Below are 8,120 nucleotides of genomic sequence, written 5' to 3' on the forward strand. Positions count from 1 at the left end.
CACTCAATCCTAAAGTCATTTGTAACCCAAGACCATCCCAAACTGGTCATTTTGGGGAAGCGGCCCCATCATGCAGCATAGCTAGGCAGAGTAGGTGTGTCTATGCAAACACGGTCTGTTCCTGAAGTCTTTCCCCAGCTCCTCACTAGGTGAGAGAGGGGAGCTCATTCAGACCCTGCTTTCGCTTAGTATTTAAAAACTCCTTAGTGTCCCTATCTCTGCCGGCCTTAGATTTCTCCTCCTGTCCGTTTTTTGACAGCTCAGATGAGGTGACCGAGTGGTTAAGGTGATGGACTAGTACCCCATGATGCTCTGCCTGCATGGGTTCAAATCCCATTCTCATCAGAGGCATTTAGTCTTCACCCTCCTTTATAGACAACCATCTCCCCTTCGGTACAATAACAGATCAAACAATGTTGCTTGTGTTACCCAAAATTGGCTCAGTTAGTAAGCTTAGAGAGGACTAATAATGCCCCTCCCCCCCAGAGTCTGGCAGAAAGCAGCACATTTATTAGCTTGATAGCTAAGCTCAAAAGATGGGATGGGGGAGGGTGTCACACTCATACTCACGCTCCCAGGACAGGCCTGGCAGTGGAGATGTCAGGATCCTTTAAGGTAAGTGTCCCACAGCGCAGCGATGGACGGTGCGATGAAGATCAGTCTCCCTGAGGTGCAATAGAATGTAACACAGCGAACCACTGGCCAGATGGGCCGGGTGAAGGGCATTCACTGGAGGTACAAAGGAGAGTGGGAAAGCCACTTCACAGGCATTCAAAGCGGGAAAGGACACAAGCTGGGGGAGTTTAACAGACCTTCTGAGCATACAGGTTATACAGAGCATACAGATCACTGCTGCTCCTACAACATGATAAGTTCTCAAGCAGCATGTTTCTTACTTTGCCCATATGTCAATGTTGATTATTGATGGAAATATTTTGCCATTGGGTTGTGTGTTTACACAGAAATTGACATTTACCAACAAATACACAATTCTTCCAAGCCTGCCTAGTCTGCAGTTGATGGGTTTAGAGGGACACATTCACTCTTCCAGGTCCCCATTCCAGGCCTGTGCTCTCCAGGTTGTCAACTTCCCGCACTGCTGGGATCCTTCCCTCATCTCCCCGCAAACCACTGCCCCACCCCCACTTCTGGGGTCCCCTCCCTACACTGTCTAACTCCACTGCTGGCAGGATCCCTTCCTGTTCCTTTCATTTCCTGCCTCCACTCTGGGCAAAAGCTCTGCACTCTTCCCACACCAGAAGTTGAACCCAGGCCACCTGGGTGAAAACCAGGAATCCTGACCACTAGCCCATAGGGGACTATTGTTGCATCTGACGAAGTGGGTATTCACCCATGACAGCTCATGCTCCAATACGTCTGTTAGTCTAGAAGGTGCCACCGGATTCTTGGCTGCTATTATTACTACAACTCAGGCCTTGGCTACACTGGAGAGTTACAGTGCAGGTGGTGGCTTTACTTCACTGTAACTTACTCCCCGTCCACACTGGCAAGGCACATACAGCGCTGTATCTCCCTGGCTACAGTGCTGCATGTGCTCCACCTCGACGAGAGGAATAAAGAGAACAGAGCTGGTGATGCAGCGCTGGGGTGCCAGTGTAAACAGTGCTTAATCTTACTACGCTGTCACTGACCTCCGGAACCTTCCCATAATGCTTTTAAGTAGAGATAACGCTCTTTGTTTTGGTGTGATGCCTCTGTTTGCTTTGATGTGAGCTCAAGGCTCCCGGAGCTGCTTATCTAAAAACCAAACACAGTTACTGTTTGCAGTGAATGAGCAGAGGCAGGGGGATCCCTTTGGAACACCCACAGCTGGTGTTTGCTTAAGGAGAGAAGCAGCCGGGTGGGCACGGGGGAGGGGGGGTCTGTTTTGGATCAGTGGCTTATCTGGTCTGTGAGGAAAAGAACAAAGGCGGCTATTTGCATTTAGTGAATGAGAGAGGGGTGGGGGAGGAGGCTTGAACTTGCCAGGCAGGGAGCTGACACAGTGTCAGCTCCAAAAATCCACTCGCTCTGTCTCCCCCACGCTCCGTGTCACACTCCACCCCACCCTCCTCTTTAGAAAAGCACATTGCAGCCACTTGAATGCTGGGATAGCTGCCCAAAATGCACCACTCCCAACAGCGCTGCAAATGTGGCCATGACAGAGTGCTGGTAGCTGTCAGTGTGTCCACACTGCAGCGCTTTCCCTAAACAGCTGTAGGAAGACAGCTTTAACTCCCAGCGCTGGACAGCTGCAAGTGTAGCCAAACCCTCTCTAAGCCGACCCCTTATGAGAACAGCAGGGACTAGCATGACTAGATGTCCCGATTTTTGGGTCTTTTTCTTATATAGGTGCCTATTAACCCCACCCCCATCCCAATTTTTCACATTTGCTGTCGGATCACCCTAGCAGGGGTTGCACACAGGGCTGCATTAACCTTCAGGTGCTGAGGTTTCCCTCTCTCCATTCCCAGAGCCTGTGATCAGGAAACAGACATCAGGGCTCCCAGGTGCTGCACAGACCATGACTGAGATCAGACCCCATATTATGCAAGGTGCTGTACAAACTCTGGGCAACACTGAGACACCCAGGAGGTTCCCCTCAATTTCCCTGAGCCTCTGCTGCCCAACTTCTTCTGAATCCCTCTGGCTCACCCCCCCCCCACAAAAAAACCCCACCTTTCCAAACAGTCCTTCTTTCCTTGCCCCCTGATTCTGGTTTCACACCCTAGGACCATCTCCTCTCTTTGTCTCTCCCCATCCAGGTGAAGCAGAGATGGAGGCAACTTCAGCCACTGGAGTCAGCCTCAGCGAGCACTGCAGCCGCCCCGGGGGAGGGGGGGTGTTTGCAGACACAGGAAGGGAGCAGGGGGTGCTGGGAAGAAGGCGGCAGGAGAAGAAAGCTCAGAGTTCTAACATGGGGAAATTCCAGGGGGCGGGGCTCTGACACATCCCAGGTGCAGGCAGCTCCTGGGGGCGGGGCTCTGGCTCAGCTCGGGGACAGAGCAGCTCCTCCGGGCGGGGCTCCAGCACAGAGCAAGGGCGGGGCAGCTCCTGGGGGCGGGCTCTGGCACAGCCCATGGGCAGGGCAGCTCCTGGGGGTGGGGCTCTGGCTCAGCTCAGGGGTGGGGCAGCTCCTGGGGGCGGGGCTCTGGCACATTGTGACGCGGAGCCCGGGCTGAACAGCTGCCAGCCCCGCTGGGATCCAGGTGGGGACAGAGACTGGGGCCCGGGGGTTCCCCTTGGTGTGGCTGGCGGGGGCGGGAGGGGAGAAGCCGGAGCTGCAGGCGGGGGAAGGGCGGTGGGACATTGTGACCCGGAGCCCCCGGGGAATGAGAGGCGCTGGGGGGCAGGAAAGTGACTCTGCCCCAGGGAGCCTGGGAGAAGCCTTGAAGGCGCCTCGGCCCCAGTGGAGCTGCAGGAGGATCCCCCCGCCCGCCCCGCTGGGATGGGGAAGCCGGGGCCCGGCCATCGAATAAGGTCACTCTGTGCTTCACAGTGTGCTAGAACCTAGAATGTGCATTAGCAGGGGAAACGCTGGGGGGAATCGGCTTGTGGAATGGACAAAAGCCTAGTCTGAATTCTCACACCTTGCCCTTTTCACCCCGGCAGGCCAGAGAATAACATCCATGTTTCGCTGCAGATCATCTCATCCTCCCAGGGGCAAGGAAATGGCTGCAATGGAGCTGGCTCAGGTAAGAGATTATCAGGGTGGCGGGCTCTGCTTGGAGGTTGAGGAGCAGTAAATGCATAAGAGGGTGGGAATTGCTAGAGGTGGTGGGAAGCAGGAAATATCTCGGGTGGAGAAAGGGAGGGGACAGCATGTGACAAACCTGCTGAGACTTGTGTAGTGTAGGGCGTGATGGGTTGTCACCCCCAGGAGGCAGTTTGTGGAGCTTCTGGGAACTGCTGTGTCCTCTAACCCTCACGCTGGGCTGGCCCTTCTCACACTGCTTTGCTGGAGATTTCGCCAGCCTCTCCAGGGCCTGTTATCACCCAACACAACAGCAGGTGGCGCCATGCAGCCAACTAAGCTACCTGAGTGCGTTACCTAAGCCACTCAAGGACAGATAGAAGACAAGAGCCAATTTCCCACTCCCCAACCTTGCACACTTGCTGTAGTATAAATCCAGAATGATACCATCTTATAGTGCACAGGGATCTCTATAATGCAAGCTCATTAATGTAGTTCCCCTTCCCCTCGATATGGGACAGATGTGCACAACAAGTTGAGATTTTCCCCAGACACTTCACTCAAAATACGCTGGTTAAGATAAAGCATCAAACAAGTTTATTAACTGCAGAAAGATAGATTAAGTGATTATAAGTGATAACAAACAGATCAAAGCAGATTATTAAGCAAATAACCAAAACTCAGACTAAGCCTAACATACTAGATGGATAGAATTTGAATTAGCAATTTCTCACCCTGTCTGATGGTACAAGCAGTCCCCCAAGTTTCCATACACAAGCTAGAAATCTCTTGATCCTGGGAGCAGCACTTCCCCCACATCCGTTTTTGTTTCTCAGGTGTTTCCAGAAGTTCTCTTGTGTGGAGAATGAGGCCAAGAGATGATGTCACACCCCACCTTATGTAGCTTTTCCATATGGTAGGAACCTTTTGTTCCAAACTCAGTTCCTAGTCCAGTTTGTGGAAAAATACAGGTACTAAAATGGAGTTTAGTGTCATGTGGTCTGGTCACAGGCCCTGCTGAGTCATAGTAGCCATGACTCATAGGCTGGCTGAAACATTCACAGGAAGGCTAAGCTCTTCCACAGTCCATTGTCTTTGTTGAGCCATCAGCACTGTCTGGCTTCTTCATTGTTGTACCTGAAAGGCTCATTGTGGGTGTTACCCAGAGTAAGCACATTTGAAATACAGATACAGAGTCAATATCCATAACTTCAGATACGAACATGATATGTGCACACAAATAGGATAATCATATTCAGCAAATCAGAACTTTTCCAGTGACACCACACATGATGCATCTTCTACAAAATAGATCATAATTATGTCCTAATCATATTATAATCATACCACTATGATGAATATGGGGGTGTAGTGTCAGATAGGTCCTAATTTCAAGGCACAGGAGTTGGGAATGGAACTTCCCCTCTTTGTGGAAGAGGAAATAACCCTCCAGCCAGGGCTGGGACAACTTCCCAGACTCTCAGCGATGGAGCCTGAATCTACTGACATTTCATTAATTACCACCAACCCCAATCTTTGTGGCAACTGTAAACTTTATCAGTGATGATTTTGTACTCTCTTCTAAGTCATGGATAAGAATGTTAAATAGCACAGGGCCAAGAACCAATCCCTGCAGGAACCTGCTAGAAAGAAATCCACTCGATCATGGTTCCCCATTTACTATCAGAGTTTTTAATCTATTTAATGTATGCCGTGTTTATTTTGTATCATTCTAGTTTTTTTTAGTAAAAATATTGTGCTAATCAAGTCATGTCCCTTACGGAAGTTTAGGTATATTACTTCAATACTATTAGCTGCAACCAAACTTTTGATCTCATCCAATAAGGATATCCCGTTAGTTTGATAGGCTCTATTTTCTCTAAACCTTTGTTAATGGGCACTACAATTCTGACCTTCTAACTTCTATTCTTTATGATTGACTTCCTCTTTCTTCCATATATTTTATTTGGAGAGTGCTTGGATTCCTACCAGGGAGCCACTATCAGGGTCCAGAGACAGCCCCATCTCCTATATTAAGCTCTAGCTAGTAGCTATGTGATAAATGTGAAGACCCTGCTTCTGTCTGTCAGATGGGAGACACAAAGGTTCTCTCTTTCTACCCTCTGATGCCTCCTGGCTGCTGTAAGCAAGGTGGGGTGGGACTCTGTTAACATGTGCCTCCCGGAGCTTCCATTTCCCTGGTGCTGCTGTTCCGTGAATAGTGGGGTTGTGAGTGGGTCAGCAGGTACTGAGTATTGGACTCCTGCTCTTTCAGGGGCCGGTGACCTTCGAGGAGGTGGCTGTGTATTTCTCCAGGGAAGAGGGGACTCTGCTGGACCCCACTCAGAGAGCCCTCTACAGAGATTTCATGCAGGGGATCTATGAGACTGTGACCTCGCTGGGTAAGGATTCCTGTCCCTTCTGTTCTTGGAAGGGGAAATGAAGAGTGAAGGTTCATGCCACCCCCACAATGCCATCTGTACCCTGTCCTGTTTCAGCATCACCCCAATAGGCCAGTAACATACATACTTCCAGAGACCCTCCTCTGCTGCAGAACACTTTGGGAACAGAGCACAGGAGCAGCATCACACAATGTCAAATATCTCCTCTTTACTCAAGTAAAACTGGGGTTAGGTCCAGCATAATGAACAGAAGCTTCCTACCCCCAGCCTTCTCTCAAACCCTGAGCCTTCTCTACCCAAACCAGAATGTGCTTGGGGTGTAACAAGCAGGCGGCTGGAGTCAGAGCTGCCAGTCCAGGGTTACTTATCATACAGACACTCAGTGCGTCCTTGAACGCTGGCTGGGAGTATCCAGACAGGGGAGCTCCAGCAGCAGAACACTGAATCTCACCCAGGATTACAGATGACACAACTCCTCGCCGATCTGGATTGCACCCCAGCATGTGAAAATGGCCTAGGTTGGTAGTGACATTTCTTGAGACATGGAGAGTCTTGCTCCCATATCACCAGGTGTAATAAAAATAACAGGAAAAGGCCAAATATGGAAAACTGATTCTTCAGCTTGCTTTTGACCTGCATCATATTTTGCAGTATATTCCAAATAAGGAAATTAACGTGCAACGTATGTGTCATTGTTTGTGGTTTTAAGCTGTAAAAGGCTTGTGTGATTTTTAGCTCAGGAACAGTATTCCAATAGCTGTCGCCCCCTGCGTGCTTGTAACCAAGAAAAGAGCCTCAGGCTGAGCTGATTCAAATATTAATCCTGTGGTCGTTTTCCACAACAGCCTCAATAGGTCCCTGTGATGGAATGTAAGGCTACATCTAGACTACCCACCGTATCGGCGGGTTAAAATCGATTGTTCGGGGATCGATGTATGGCGTCTCATCTAGACGCCATATATCGATCCCCGAGCGCGCTTATATCGATTCCGGAACAACACCAACCCCAACGGAGTTGCTGATTTGACAGGGGGAGCCGCGGACATCGATCCCGCGCGGTGAGGATGGGTGAGTAATCCGATCTTAGATATTCGACTTCAGTTACGTTATTCACGTAGCTGAATTTGCGTATCTAAGATCGATTTCCCCCCGTAGTGTAGACCAGCCCTTAATGTCTTCACACCTTCCCCCTGCAGGAGAATGGCTGTTTGACCAGCTGTTTGCCTTGCTGTCTCTGAGGAACTGGTCTGTGGGTGTTCCCCAGAACTGTAACTTTTTCAGTAATATCATACTGTAAAATCTCACAATTTTACATACAGTGTTACTACACATTTTAACAGGAGGATAATATTCAGTAGGTTATGCGTTTTCTAATGATACCTCACAAGCCATACTGGGTACAAAATTGATCATAATTTTCTAGAAGAGTGAACACAGGGGTACAGATTGACACAGTGTCTGTGTGTGTGTTCCCAGCAGATATGTGGGTATTTCAATCCCTCATAAGCACAATGTTTGGCATCTTCAAGGACCTGGGGAACTGGTCCTGGGAATTCACTAGTTTAGCAAGTGTGAGACTGCATGAAATTGTGAGACACTTTGGTATTAATAATAAAATAATATAATCTGATAAAATTGCAATGAATCATGCTAGGTATGCCATGTAAAGTGTCAGTGAAAATGTTATGATTTGCCAAGTATGATAATTTTGTTTCTATGTTTCTATCACCTTTGTATTGTGAGTTACAGATATGTAAGGTATATCTGTATTTCCAGACTTGTGCAGTTTTTCTGGGTGACACCCCCAGACATATTGGCATCAACATTGCCTAGCATGTTTGATGGCCCATTGAGGGTCATCAGCTGTACAATGAACCTATGGACCAAGGGGATACACCTATTGAGTCAGCAATACGTGCCGGGGTCTGCCTGTGTAATGAAACCTCCAAAGCTTTTCCATGCCATGTGCTGTGAAGCTTGTGTTTGGGACACAGGAAGTACAAGCCACATGGCAAAAGGAATAT

At 49.2% G+C, this 8,120-nt stretch overlaps 1 non-coding gene across 1 annotated transcript; it reads left to right on the forward strand.

The window, feature by feature from the left end:
* The first annotated feature begins 263 nt into the window (after positions 1 to 263).
* On the forward strand, positions 264 to 345 carry TRNAT-AGU (transfer RNA threonine (anticodon AGU)). Its single transcript has one exon. It is a non-coding gene; the product is annotated as a tRNA-Thr (tRNA).
* The last annotated feature ends 7,775 nt before the right edge of the window (positions 346 to 8,120 follow it).

This window comes from Gopherus flavomarginatus, unplaced genomic scaffold (assembly GCF_025201925.1).
Source record: "Gopherus flavomarginatus isolate rGopFla2 unplaced genomic scaffold, rGopFla2.mat.asm mat_scaffold_49_arrow_ctg1, whole genome shotgun sequence".
In the NCBI taxonomy this organism is placed as follows: domain Eukaryota; kingdom Metazoa; phylum Chordata; order Testudines; family Testudinidae; genus Gopherus; species Gopherus flavomarginatus.